Source organism: Schistocerca nitens, chromosome 5 (genome assembly GCF_023898315.1).
Source record: "Schistocerca nitens isolate TAMUIC-IGC-003100 chromosome 5, iqSchNite1.1, whole genome shotgun sequence".
Classification (NCBI taxonomy): Eukaryota; Metazoa; Arthropoda; class Insecta; order Orthoptera; family Acrididae; genus Schistocerca; species Schistocerca nitens.
In genome coordinates this window covers 336163314-336179244 of record NC_064618.1, presented here as the reverse complement: position 1 = coordinate 336179244, position 15931 = coordinate 336163314, and positions in this window count along the sequence as shown.

The window sequence follows — 15931 nt, the reverse complement described above, 5'->3', positions numbered from 1 at the left end:
GGGTGCGCGCAGTAAAAAACCGGTGAGTCGCAGGTAGGTGCCCGGAGAAAGCAGAGGTGTACAGACAGCTTTAAGGGAGGAGTCGCAGCTAGGTGCCCGGAGGAAGCAGACGTGTGGTGACAGCGTTAAGGTAGGTCGCTGCCCCTGACCAAACTTAAGCACGTAAATGAGAGAAGATATATAATCATTTCAAATTGGTTTTTGTTAGATAATGTTCAGAGTTAGGATTTGTATGTCCAAGGTTCGACGCAGTAAGCGTTTTGTAAAATTTTGTGTAAGAGTGATTCGTCATACGAAAATGTTTGAAATAGTAAGTTTTGTGTATGACTTAAAATTTTAACAATATATATATATATATATATATATATATATATATATATATATAGAGAGAGAGAGAGAGAGAGAGAGAGAGAGAGAGAGATCAACATTGTGTTTAAATCTAACAGCCTGAATCATAATCCACATCCTTTGCTTGTATTTAATATAAAACTGAGTAGTAGGCTAAAGTTACCCACCAATGAAAGAACCAAGTAAATATCAGGGCCAAAAGTTAATTTTCCAGTACCATCTTAATGCCATTGCACAAACGGCATTATTCTCTTAAACTTGAATGCTAAGTCAAATACATGTTGCATTTCTGGCAAAATGGAGGAGTGCAAGAAACAAGTTCACAGACGCAGTCAGATGCAGGTTTGGTGAATAATCAATTTAGAACAATCTTATCACTGATACTTTCACTGAATAAAAGGTTATAATTTTGTTTAGATACTTTCAAAGGCACCAATAGGTTCCGTAGATATGCGAACTTCAAGAGTATGTGTGCTCTTCACATTGTCACGTGGGTGAAGAGCATACGTCCTCATGAAGTATGAAGCCCTGTGACACGGCTTTAAAGAAAAATCCTGATGCAATGTTATACTCAAATGTTGGTAGCAAAAATCCTTCCACCATTAAGATTCTAAGCAGTTGCCAGCTAGACAAGCGCCAGTGCAAATGCATGCATTATCGATCTCAGCTGCAGAATGCTTAGAACTTTCCTCTAATATTCATTGTAACTGTAATTGTTGTTAAGGGTCAGAATATATAAACCTCCGCGCAAAAGTAAGAAGGTAAGGGGTAAACTGTTTCATTATACTATAAGATCACTACGAGGTAGTTTCCATCTTTCAGTGTTTTCTAAACGCCTTTGACACTGCTGCTTCACACTAATGATTCTGTATGAAGCCCATTTTCTCAAATATGTCATCAGATCAAAGATATTATGTTCGCAGCAAAAAAGTAGAATATATGATGCCCGTTGGGAACGAATTATGGTGCCAGAACTACTGATCCCATACACACGAGCTACTACGTAAGGCCAGCTAGTACTTGTGGCACAGGAAACAGAGGGAGTGAACTGTGGCTCGTGGTTGTGTCGGTGTAAACTCTTAATCAAATGTGATTCAATGCATTAATAAATATAAGCAACCCAAAGCGCATAAGGAACAGAAAACAACCAGAGAAGTCATCACTTAGATTAACGAAGTATCAGTTAAGATCCGAGACAAGCTGTAAATAACTTGCCCTATTGGAATCAAACAAGTTTCCAATAAAGGAAGCATATGTTAATATAGCAAACTAACAACACACTAATACGTTATACAACAGAACAGAGTCCCAGTAAATCCACTCCAGATACATTTTGCCTTGAAATAAACAGGGCATGCTTTATTAGATAATAAAAACAACACTGAGTATAAGGCGAATACCAAAATTCAAAATAAAATACGTTACCCTAGAACCCAATTCTAAAACGCACCGACACCATATTTTGACAAAAGGCAGGCAATACAAGAAAAAAATTAGAATTGTAAAACAATGAAATCCAACAGCAATGACAAAAAACCTCATTAGACACACCGAATAGATCATTTACAGCTCAATAGAATAGAACAAAAAACTACATTGTTGTGTTTCACAAACATAAACGAATAGGTGACTTAGTAGGACAGTCGTGAGTGAGTTGTATGCCTTAGTTGTACGTCCTAAAAACTGCCACAGGTCACACCAAACACGCTCTTCTCCAAGTGACAACACATCCGAAAACACGCCACAGCAAACAATTCCTTACTCCCAGTTGCGATGTGGTCCCAGGATCCCGAAAGCCAAAAACCATCAGCTGCTTCAGCTGGAAACATGGACCATGTTGACAGCAAGGCACCAGCAGCCACGGCTATCCATCCACCAGCCCGCTGCTCTGCCCATGCTTCTTACTTCGTCTCTCCAGGCGGCTGTTTTCATTATGTTGCTGGAGTTACGCTGTCAGTGGCAAATCTGCGGCCGAGCCGCGATGATGCGCAATGAAGCTCTGCTGGCATGCCGTGCATGTCCCTGTCACTTGTCTGCGGCACTCCATTGCTCTCTGGAGCTAGTTCCAAGACCTTGTAGCCACTACAGTTCCAGCCAGCAGCTTGCCATCCAGATCCCTTGTGGAAAAGTCTCACCACGGTGTGGCGCTTTGTCCAGAAACTAGCAGATACCTCCATTCAGCAGTGGCAGGCGCACAAGAGCAGTGCTGACACCGCTTGGTAGATCAAGAGGGAGTCGACTGTACTGTGAACTGCTAATGCACCACGCTCTCCAAAACTAGAAAAGGCGCCCTTTCCTGCCATCACAGCACAAAGTAAACAAACATCACACTGTTAATGTCAGCTTGCTCAAGTTGATTTGGTACTCTTTTGCTGTCACCATGTTAAAAAAATTGTTCATATGGCTCTGAGCACTATGGGACTTAACTTCAGAGGTCATCAGTCCCCTAGAACTTTCAACTACTTAAACCGAATTAACCTAAGGACATCACACACATCCATGCCCGAGGCCGGATTCGAACCTGCGACTGTAGCAGCAGAGCGGTTCCGGACTGTAGCGCCTAGAACTGCTCGGTCACTTCGGCCGGCTCCATGATCCTGAGCAGCGCAATTTAGTCTTCAAAGAGAAACAATGAATTCTAATATGGTCTCCATCCAACCTATCATACGGAATGTTAGCAGTAAGATAAGAAAACATCTCCTGAGTCATTTCCACCACTTCCTCACTTAAAACGCATGTCGAGCTACCCACATACAGGAGGGTACACAACAGCAGATGACTGATCTCGCTGCACGCAAACGGGGACAAGGTTTTCTGTTGCACAAAGATGGTTTTGGTGCTACCTAGGGGCAGCGACCGAGCTAACAACCCACGCTGCACCCTTGCAAAATCATCATCTAGTCAAAGCAGTCCTCCTTTTCTCTGTGGACAGACTTTCCTAAACAGCCGTAGTGCACCACAAGAGAAACAACAACTTGACCTCACCTCCTAAGCCTGCCATTTGTTTCCTCGATGATCACCAGCCTCCTCACTTCCTGCGCTTCAGCCCTGATCAGCATACCTATACCCAATACCCTCGGTTTTGTAGAGTAATTCTTCTAGATGTTGGGGCGGTTGAGCAAACATGACACGCAACTGCTCTACTGGTTTAACTCTTTCTAATACGATCATCACATCTTCTTCCTTTTAGTACAAGACGCAACAATAAGGCAGCTTTAAATATTCTCTGAACGGTTTCTTCAAAGAGTAGTCATGTCCATAATGCGTACACGTTAGGTGCTTCATAGCCGTAGCTGGAACCAACTGCTTACATAGCTGTTCATGAAATCTCGGAACTAACTTTTTATGAAATTAATGCCCTGGCCACCCTGTCAATGAAACCTACCTCAGTGTGTGGGCATAATTTGCAGAACCCCTAAGTCTCCGAATCCAAACACCTCCTTTGTTCGCTTAATGATATCAAGCAGCACAGTAATTGAACAGTTTTCGGAATCACATTCACGGAAAACTCTCTTTCTTTTTACTTCACGTACTCCGCAGTTTGCTGAGTTATTGAGAAAAGAAGAAACTTAATGCAGAAAAACTATAAATCAGTATTCCTTCGTTTATTAATCAAATTTTTACGCGTTTCGACTTTAGTCGTCATCAGGTTTCTTGTTCAGACAAAAACCAGAGGATTATGTATTTACAAGAGCAGAGGGCAAGTGTTTTCTATCTAAGAATAATATAAACTGCCTACCAAAAGAAGCGAAGCAGTCAAAGGACATGGACGAAGGACAATGTATCTTCGTTCACATATACAGGATCGGCGTGTATTTAAATGATTATTCAGTTCTCTTTGATAGGTGGAACGGCCACCAGAGTACAACAGTGTTGTTAGCGTGCCTGGTGGGACATATCAGGGGCGTGAATAGTATTAGGTGCTAAGCGATCACTGTGAAGGGCATAGAGATGCCGCGTACTCGATTAAGACCGCGTTATCAGCACCTGGTAGTTTCATATGAACTCACTGTGGGTCATCTTTTAGCTGGCTGGTCAAACCATGCAATATCTATCATTGTGGAACATTTGGATCTGACAGTGGCTCGACGATGAACTCAAAATGGCTCTGAGCACTATGCGACCCAACTTCTGAGGTCATCAGTCGCCTAGAACTGAGAACTAATTAAACCTAACTAACCTAAGGACATCACACACATCCATGCCCGAGGCAGGATTCGAACCTGCGACCGTAGCGGTCGCTCGGTTCCAGACTGTAGCGCCCAGAACCGCACGGCTACTCAGGCCGGCCGACGATGGACTACGTGGGATCGTGAGGAGAGGTATTCTCGTTATCCAGGTTCAGTAGATCTCTTCTGGACACCACTAGGGGGGCTCGAGTGCAACACATCGTTACCAATTCCCATATTTATCTGTCATCCAAGACAATGTAATGCACTCACTACAACGTTCTGAGTCACCCTGCAACATCGGTCGGACACTTTTTTCAAAAAATGGTTCAAATGGCTCTGAGCACTATGGGACTTAACAGCTATGGTCATCAGTCCCCTAGAACTTAGAACTACTTAAACCTAACTAACCTAAGGACATCACACAACACCCAGTCATCACGAGGCAGAGAAAATCCCTGACCCCGCCGGGAATCGAACCCGGGACCCCGTGCTCGGGAAGCGAGAACGCCACCGCGAGACCACGAGCTGCGGACTCACTTTTTTCATATATTGATTGTGAGCTACTTAATTTCTTACTACCAGCAATTCAGGACTCTTAGTCGCTTCGCTTAACGCTGTGAATTCAGATTCCAAAGAGTTTATCCCCATTTCAAAATATCACGCTCACCATTGTCCATCTCCGTCCACGAGGAGATGGCTCTTTTCTCTAATTTTTTATGCGGGATTTATACTTTGACTAACAAAAAATATACATAGACTGCAAAATAGGAAAATAGAATAACAATTTTTTTTAAAAAAAAGAGGAAAAACAGAGATAGCATAGAGTATAGAAAAGAGGTTTGTCCTACCGGGTTTGCGTTCGGAGGAATTGCATACTAGCAGCAGCCGGATAAGGGAATACCGTCCGTTGTATAGGCTACCGTTGACATCAATCCCAGCACATATGACTGCGTTTGGAGTGGCGCCGCGACCGGAACCATGGACTGGTAATAAATGACGTCGCTCTGCGTTCAGTGATGAACTGCGTTTCTGCATTACCCCATATAACCATCGAAGAAGAGTACAGAGGCGACCTGAAGAGAGTTCCCCTTCTCCCAACATTCTGCACAGTGGTGTTCCTCCGACCGTCATGGTGGGACAGCACCAGGTCACGGCCGATAGGGAAATGTGATGCCACACTTTACGGCATAATTCTATGTCACTTTAGAAACTATATTTTCGCCCCACACTGAATTTTGCGAGGATATTTTACGTGTATTTGAATTCCTGTAAATCGGGAACGGATAAAGGTATCGAGAAAATTTTCGAGGCTGTTCGCGATCGGCATCTTAGGAATATAACGTAAAAATTTCGGCCATTTGGCTGTGCATAGCCTTTTTGGAATCCGCGGATGGGCTTTGGTACGAAAAACGGTAAAAATGTTTTTTTGAGGGGTTTTCTAAGGAACCGTCGATAAACCGGTGAAGGTTCCATTAGTCCCTTAAGGCTCACCGTAGCCAACGTCAAATACAAGAATAACCAACCGATTTGCCCCATTTGCCTAAGCAGGACGAAGTGTTTAATATTCATACACTGACCCTATATTTAGGATAGCGACACTAAGGCGATCCTTCTGTCTGCTATACAAATGGTTACTAGCACAAGGACTATCCAAAACAAGTCCCTTCCTTTCTGTAAGGAACAGGAGCCGAGATATGAGACCCGGAAGAACCCCTTTTTTATGTGCGGACTTTTGGAATATAGCAGATTGAGTATGCTGTCGTATGCGTACCGGTAACGCTTACCGCACGAGCATGCGGCGTTTCTGTTTCCTTCATAGTGATGATTCAACATCTCACGCTTTTCACACCCCATATACATGGGCAACTCTAATCATTTTCATACATGCCGACGGTGTGTTCGTGTACAAAGCTAGAATGATAACCGATCATGTCTTACGTGGGTTTTACTCTCTTTGCCAGGCAGTAATACATGTTAACGGTATACGCTGCAGTAAGCGATTCAAATACAAAGAGCGTTTAAAAAGTTTAGCACAGTCGTCTCTAATTTCTTTATTTGTTGCAGGAGGAGACTGAAATTTTTTGTGAACGTACTTCGAATATTTAGCTATAAGTTGGTGTATAAAAGTATTTTCTTTTATTTACAGGTGAGCCATAATGGACCTTGAAGTAGGTGTCAGGTTGCGACAACGGTCGGTGATGGAGTTCCTCTTCAAGACCGGCGATGACTTTGTCACACCGATTCACAGGAAGTTGCTCGCTGTTTATGGGGATGACGCAGTGGATCGCAGCAGTATCCAGCGGTGGTAGAAGAGGTTTAAAGAAGGCGATTTCTCTCTACTGAACAATCCACTATGCGGTAGACCATAGACGGCAATGAGTGATGTGAATAAGGAGACCACTGATCAAATCATCCAAAATGACAGACTTGTGGCGACACGACAGCTTGCTAAAATTACGTTTGTCTTTGGGTAGTGTGGTATTACTGGTAGTCACTAGGGTATAGAAAAATCTATGTATGTTAGGTACCTAGATTACCACGAGAGAAATGAAAACGGTGAGAAAGAACTTGTGCGAGTGTCTCACGAAGACACTTACTGATGAGTGGAAACAGTGTTTTGACGGCGTCATTACCCAGGATGAAAGATGGTTGTTTTTGTCTGAACCTAAGAGCAAACCCCAGTCCATGGAGTGGCGTCATCCGGGTTCCTTTCGGAAGAAGAAACCAAGACTTTCACGAACAGCAGGCCGAAAGGTGATGGCCTCCTTCTTCTGGGATCAGTGTGGTGCTATTTTCACTCACTTTTTGGAACCTGGCTCCACAATTAACCGGGACCGTCACTGTTTGTCATTGGACAAGCTGCGACGTGCCATGAAGACCCATAGACCAAAGCATCAGAGTCAGCTCATCAGACTATACCTTGACAATGCCAAACCCCATACAGCCCTTATGACGTAGGAGAAAATCAGGAAAATGTGTTCGAAAATTATTCCTCATCCTCTCTACAGTCCGAACTTGGCTCCTTCTGATTTTTATCTCTTTGGTCATCTGAAGGCCCATCTGCGCGGTAAAACATTTGATAGTGAGAAAGACCTCATTTCCTGTGTCAAGCGAAGGTGTAAAAGGCAATCCCCAGAATTTTACCGAAGTGCATTTACATCATGGAAAGTAAGTTTGGGCCAGATGCGTCACAGCTGATGGACGCTGCATTGAGTATGATCAATGTACAGCTAAATGTTCCAAGTATGTTCACAAAAATTTATTCTCCTCCTGAAAAATTAAAAAAGTTAGAGACGACTGTGTAAAACTTTTTGAACGCCCTTTGTAGTTATGCGATTTATAGTTGCTGAAGTGCTAAACGCTACCCGAAAGTAAATCATACTGCAGATGACTGCAGATTTTGACATGTCTACTCTAGTTAATGCATAGTATGTTCAAAAATTGGGGATGTCCAATAGGTGGTCCAATACGGGGCTCGTGGAGTTGGCGGGGAGTCACAAGTTCAATTTAATCTCTTCCTTTCTATTTCAATTATCTGTATCAAATGACTTCGTTAATCTCCATTTCCACTACAACTTATTTAGTTGTGCAGCAATTTAAAAGATATTTTTCAGAATTTTATCCATTTCTTTCCGAGCCATGTACGTTATTAATTACTTGACTGTAATATTTCACGTCTCACATATGACAAGACTTCTAACATTTGTTGCTTACTGAGAGGTAATTTTGTATGGTCTGACATGGAAGTCACCGATCTGTTCATTACTGCAAGAGAGGTTTAGAAAGATTTTGCAGGGAGTGCTCTTGTCGCCCGTAAAGTTTGAGAATATTACTAAATGTAAATCTATAGTAGCACCTAACAGTAGTTGTGGAAGTGGATTCGGTCGTAGAAGTGCGATGATATTATCGTCCATTCTGAATAAATAAGCTTGCTACGTAGTCATAATTATGTGACTCACAGCTGAGTTTTTCGAGCTTTGCAAGTTCGAAAATTAAATCCAACCGAGATGATGACAGTGATTTGACTGCTTGGAGTACCTGGGGTTTGGGTGCTTCTACGTGTCCCTCGTTTCTTGCATATTGAAATCGAGGCTGTTGCTCTACGTTAATAAATGTGGTGGTAAGATTTGTGTGTGTGTGCGCCGTAACACAAGGTGAACATTAAGTCCTGGTACACTTTCAATTATTTATTGCACAAGAAATAAACAATGTACAGATGTCATACATATTGCAGTTTGAAGAGAAACTCTTAAAGTTTTTTTTCTTCTTTTTTACAAACATTCGATATGCGAACCATGAGTGACCCGGCACCCGTCAATACGGTAATCGAATTCTTACCGTACCCGTCCCAGCACGGCATCGTCGACTGTGGCAGTCGCTTCTCGTATTCTCTCACAGAGCTATGTCACATTACGTGGTTGAAGCAGTACACACACCAGATCTTTAACGTGTCCCCACAAAAAAAAAAAAAAAAAAAAAAAAAAAAAAAAAAAAAAATGTCACACAAAGTGAGATCTGGTGAATGGGGAGGCCATTTCATGAACTCCAACACACAGAAAGCTCACTCCGCGCCTGAACTCACCGTGTTTGCGACTAGCGCTGTCTAACGGCAAATTACCAAACAACGCTGTGGCGGTATACGTGAAAAAAAATTCCAGGGTTTCTCTTCAAAATAACATATGTATGGTATCTGTACAATGTTTGGTTCTTGCGCAATAAATAATTGAAAGTTTTCCCTGACTTTATGTACACCCTGTAAGTTGAATATCTTAATAGTGACCTAACATCGATGACTGAAAACTGTAAACCGTCTCACTGGTACATGTTAAACGTACTCATAATGTGAAATAGAAAAACAGATAACGTAACGATAACACTCAATTTGCTGCTTGATACACATAGATTATGACCATCTGCTTCATAGCTTGTTTGTACGTCTTTGGAACGGAAATACATCACTGATCCTGTGTGTCACGGATCCGACAGTTTGGTGATAGGTTTGTGGAGGTATGTGGCATTAGATGTCTACGCACAGATAATGTAATGCGCGTAAATAACGGGCCGCTGATTTGAGTAGCCTATGCGGTAATGGCGCCAGATATCGATCCAGATGGGTTCCATAAAATTTACATCAAGCCAATTTGGTCGCCAAGACATCGACATGAATTCACTATAATGCTCTCCAAATCATTGTAGCACGGTTCTGGCTCCGAGACACGGATAATCACGCTGCTGACATCACCGTCGGGGGAGACTTAAGGCCTGAAGGGATGCAGGTGGTTCACCTTTGTCATCGTGTCATCGATTACTACCGTAGGTCCCATGCAAGAGCAGGAGAATGTCTCCCATGTTGTAATGCTGCCCCATCAGATTGCGTCCGTGGCGCGCTGCACGTTTTGAGCCGCCGTTCACCTCGATGAAAGTGTTTGTGGAGACGACAATCGGCCTGGTGTAGAAAAATGTCGTTCAGCTGAAGAGCAGACACGTTTCCATTGATCGACGGTCGTTTCAATGGTCCCGTGCTCACTGTAGTCGATACTGACGATGAGGTTGGTACAACATGTGAACAAGTAGGTGTGGTCTGTTGCGGAGCTCCGCGTTCAACAATGTACAATGAACGGCGAGATTCAATACACTTGTCCGTGCACAAGCATTGTGCTCTTTCGGTAGATATGCCACAGATCACCTGTACCCTACTTTACAGAGCAGACAAGCATCTGAACCCCACATTCTGTGAAGAGTCGTGGACATCCAACCATTTAGCGTCTAGTGGTAGTTTCACTAATCCTACTTATCACTGTATGACGTATAATTTCGTCGTCCAAGAGAAGTTATTCACGTGAAGCATATGGACGATCATGCCAAGATACTCAGAGTTTCAAATGGTAACAACAAAATACAGGAAGGTATGTCTAATCACATACACTAGTTACATTATTTACAGTAGATTTCATTCAGTTTTCACTGGATTTTCGTGTCGCATAAAGGGAAAATTACATTTAAGATAATTTTCATTTATTGTTCCGTCTCAGTTACTCGGAACAATAGATGTCAATTATCTTAAATATCTACACAATTGCTGAATTTCTCAGGACGATTATGTCGACTACAGGTAAAAGTGCATGCAAGGAAACTTCATAAACTCATTGACAATTAGTTACACACAACATAAAAATGCTGTGTATGTACATTATCCAGAAATGAAACAAAAGTGTGCAAAATTTAGAAATCCATCATGCTAAATATGTGAAGGTAAGTGGGGCTCATCTTGATCGTATTTTGGGCCTAGTTCTGAAGAAAAAGAATTCTTATTTCAGCGTTAACGACTGAAACGTAATTTGGAGGAAACATTGTTAGCGAGAAGAGAAATGAAAGCTTCTTTTGTAGTTCCTGCAACACAACACGTACAGTTTTTCATTTCTGGGTGTATATGCTGAACGGCTGACCACATGAAAATGACGTTCATATTCCACGAAAGACAACACGTAAGGAATTCCAACAACCGTTCGTATATAGTATTCTCCTGAGTTCCATTTCATTAGCACTTTGGTAACTACGGAATTCGTGCACGTGACAATACGTTCCATTTAGATGAAACTTGTTATGTCTAGTCTTGTAATTGAGATAGCGGAAATAGCAGCATTGTCTGGGCGGCAATAATGTTACGAGGAACATTAAATATTTTTATTGTTAAAGTTCTTTCGGCCTTACAGGTCAGATAGAAGCGTAAGGTGAAATGATCCAGAAGTTGTATTAAGCACTAGTATTCTTAGACATCAGGTCAGATAAAGTTTCTTTCTCAAGACAGTAACAGTTAACATTACGGAAACTTTTAGAGTCTTATCTCAGATGTGGCTTCTTGGTTTAAGTAACTGTCATCAATAAATGAAAAGAGCTGCACTGAAGTTTGCTTTACTTCTTTTCCCAGAAAAGGAGACTACTGAACACTAGGCAAAAGACAGATACTTTAATAGTCGTGTTCCTTTTTATTTTCGGCGTTTACTAATCATATAATCTTTCTGGTGCGCTTGTGAACTTCAGATACTGATTTTATGTACTTGTGATCATGTGCTTGGCGCATCAAGGGTAGACTGCATATCCACCATCAATGGTACGTACAGTCTTTCACCAATGTATCACGCTATATTTAGGGGCTTTCAGCTATAGTGTAACAATTATTTTAGACACTTAAATTCACACTAGTTAACTTAATTGGGATTTCCTGGTAGTCAGGTCGATGTTTTCGAAGTTTCTGCCAAGACAGATGGGGGATAACCTCTTCTGGATGTTTATTTTCAGAGTACCGACATTAAAACGGAAATTGGAAATTAGTTTTGGCTACTTAGAAAATGTCGTTAGTGGCCATTTAATTATGGCAGACACTGCGATGTACACAATGGCTTACTATTTTTGCACTGACCAATACTATTTCTTTTTTGATTACAGCCGACTCGTCGTTAAAACTTTTTCGCAGTGCTGTGTTACACATCGACCCCACTTAATTGAGGCCCATGTCTAGCTGAAGAAATGAACTGGACGTTGCACTATGCATTTCTTTAACAGATGAAATTTTTTACACAGGCGGATTAAACGGTAAGGAAAATTTGTTACAAAATTTGACATGTGTAAGTTCCTTTTTTACCCAGTTGATACAGTTATATGTGGGCACAATTAGTTGCCCGATACTGATAAAGATAGTATTCAATTTCTAACCATTTTAGGTGTACTAGACCACTATCAGTGGTGGCAATGGCATCAGTAATCCTTTGCTTGAAATCAATGATACTCGTTGGACACAGGGTATCTTTAACATAGCCCCACAGAAAGGAGAGCGTAGTGGTGTTTTGTCGAGCAGGTGGCCAGGAAGTTGGATGACCTCCTCTAATCCATCAGACATCAACGCGAACGCCTGGTCCCTACACATTTTGCATGATTGCATCACGTAACAAAACATCATTGTAACTTAGTCCACAATAACAGTTAAATTTGGAATGTCTTGTTAACCCACTGAACTTAGCAATCCACTGTTTTAAAGTCTACACTGGCCGCTTGTCGAGGAAAAATAATTTGAATCTCACTCCAGCAACTTGACCCCAAGTGTCAAAATGTTCACCTAGCAGCCATACAATCTCATCGTAAGTCACGGACTGCGCGGCCCCTCCCGCCGCAGCTTCGAGTCCTCTCTCGGGCATGGGTGTGTGTGTGTGTGCGTGTGTATGTCTGTGTGTGTGTGTTGTTCTTAGCGTAAGTTAGTTTAAATAGTGTGTAAGCTTAGGGACCGATGACCTAAACAGCTAGGTTCCTTAGGAATTCACACACATTTGAGCATTTCTAAACGAGAATCTGTGAACAGTTTGAAACAGATTTGGTACAGATCTTCTCCGACCATTGCGAGAAAAAAAAAAAATCCCCGCCACACCTGTAATGTTGTACGCGGTGAAGTGAGCTTCCGTCTACGAATGGTATTCTGACCAGTTACATTCGGTGCAGCAACCGGCTGTGCAGCTGCTTGTTGTGAAAGTAACGCAGTCATCTGTTGTACGCTGAGAAGCATTCGTTCACTCTTATGCGCCTCAAACTGAACAGCTTCATTTGGAGACATTTCCTGTCTCAGCTCAGACATTATTGGTTCAAATGGCTCTAAGCACTATGGGTTCTTAACATCTGAGGTCATCAGTTCCCTAGACTTAGAACTACTGAAACCTAACAAACCTAAGGAGATTGCACACATCAATGCACGAGGCTGGATTCGAACCTGCAATCGCAGCAACAGCGCATTTCCGGACTGAAGCGCCTAGAACCGCTCGGCCACAAAGTCCGGCTCAGACATTATTCCACACTTTGTAGAATACACACTCAGAAATAAAATACTCCTGGAATATTTTAGCCGCTGACAAGAGGAGCTTTATAAAGAACTACAAGACAAACGGGAGCGGACTAAGCATTGGAACAAAGTGCGCACATCATCCCTGGCTTTGTAAACAGGCGAGGGTAGTCATTACAAAAGGTCACACTTGTCGACATTTGTTATACCTGCGGCACTAACACTCGTCTGCTCAGTGGTGCGTTCTTAGATTTACTTTTGGAGGAGGCCGACTTGATACTAAAAAACCCTCAAGTTCTTCTCCTTTTTCTTTTTTGTGAGTCATCAATCTTCCGACTGGTTTGATGAGGCCCGCCAGGAATTCGTCTCTTGTGCCAATCTCTTCATCTCAGACCAGCCCTTGCAACCCACGTTCTCAATTATTTGCTGGATGTATTCCAATCTCTGACTTCCTCTACAGTTTTTTCCCACTTCAGCACCCTATAGCGCCATTGAAATTCTCTCATGGTGTTAACAGATGTCCTATCATCCTGTCTATTCTCCTTGTCATTTTTTTCCACATATTCCTTTCCTCTCTGATTCTGCGCAGAAACTCTTCATTCCTAACCTTATCAGTCACCCTTATTTTCAGCTTTGTCTGTAGAACCACATCTCAAATGCTTTGATTCTATTCTCTTCCGGTTTTCCAACAATCCCTGTTTCACTAGCATACAATGCTTGGTCCAAACATACATTCGCAGAAATTTATTCCTCAAATTATGGCCTATGTTTGATACTGGTAGACTTCATTTGGCCAGAAATGCTCTTCTTGCCAGTGCTAGTCTTGTTTGAAGTTCTTCTTGCTCCGTCTGTCATTGGTTATTTTGCTGCCTTGGTCGTGAATTCCTTAACACTGTCTACTTCGTGACCATCAATCCTGAAGTTAAGTTACTCGCTGTTCTCGTTTCCGCTACTTCTCATTACTTTCGTCTTTCATCCGTTTACTCTAAGTCCATATTTTGTACTTATTATTCAGCAGATCATATAATTCTGCTTCACTTTCACTCAGGGAGGTAATTTCATCAGCGAATCGTATCAGTGATATCCTTTCACCTTGAATTTTACTTGAACCTTTCTTTTATTTCGATCATTGCTTCTTCGATGGACAGATTGAACAGTAGAGGTGAAAGACTGCAAACCTCTCTTACAACCATTTTAATCCAAACACTTGGTTTTTGTTCGTCCACTCTTATTATTCGGTCTTGGCTCTTGTACATATTATATACGACCCGTCTCTCCCTATGGCTTTCCCCCATTTTTCCCAGAATTTCGAACATCTTGCACAATTTTTCATTATCTAAGGCTTTTTCCAGGTCGACAAATCCTATGAACGTGTCTTGATTTTTCTTTAGTCTTGCTCCCGTTATCAACCGCAACGTCGGAATCGCCTCTTTGGTGCCTTTATCTTTCCTAAAGCCATATTGATCGTCAACAAACACATTCTCAATTTTTTCCCATTCTTCTGTCTATTATTCTAGTCAGTAACGTGGATGCATGAGCTACTGAGCTGATTGTGCGATAATTCTCGCACTTGTCATCTCTTGCAGTCTTCGGAACTGCGTGGATGATATTTTATCGAAAGTCTGATGGTATGCCTCCAGACTCACACGTTATACACACCAAAATTCTTAGCGTAAGTTAGTTTAATCAGTGTGTAAGCCTAAGGACCGATGACCTCAGCAGTTTGGTCCCACAGAACCTTACCACAAATTTCCAATTTCCTTCTAAGTTGACTACTATTTCTTCTTCTATCACAGTAGACAAATCTCCCCATGATAGACGCCTTCAGGTAGGCGCGCCAGCCCCGGATCTAATCCACCCGGTGGATTAACGATGAGGACCGGTCTGCCGGCCAGCCTGGACGTGGTTTTCAGGCGGTTTTCCACATCCAGCTAGGTGAATATTGGGCTGGTCCCCACGTTCCGCCTCAGTTACACGACTCACAGATATTTGAAAACGTTTAAACTATTCCACGGCTTACACTAGGGGCAGACAGCTGGGGTACACTATTTACATCCCAGGGGGTTTTCGGAGTGGCGGCTGGAAGGGCATCCGGCCACCTTCCGCAACTAACACTGACAAATCCGTAATAACACGGCCGACCCCGCTTTGACGAGGGACAAATGCCGATAGAAAAACAGACAGTATTGAACATAACTATAACTCATTTACAGAGGCAAATCCTCAACGGAACCATGATTTTGAGAAATCTTTTGCTAGAGACACATAAGTTTATAAGACACAAGGTGAGCTGTCAGAAATTTGGCGCATGTGCCTGACGTGTACAAGTGCAGCTGTAACTCTTACGTTGTTACGACTGCCGTAACCTATCGACGTATTGCATGGTAATCTTTTGAAATGAATCACAGCTCTTTAATGTACCCTACGTCACACTGGAACGGAAAATTAAAAGTTTAAAACTGTTCTCTTATGTGCCCTGTTTATAAGGACTCAATTAATGCATCTACCACACACCTTTCTGTCGTACCCTATACGATAACGGATTAAAGACTAATGATGACCGATATTCAGCACATACACATACTCT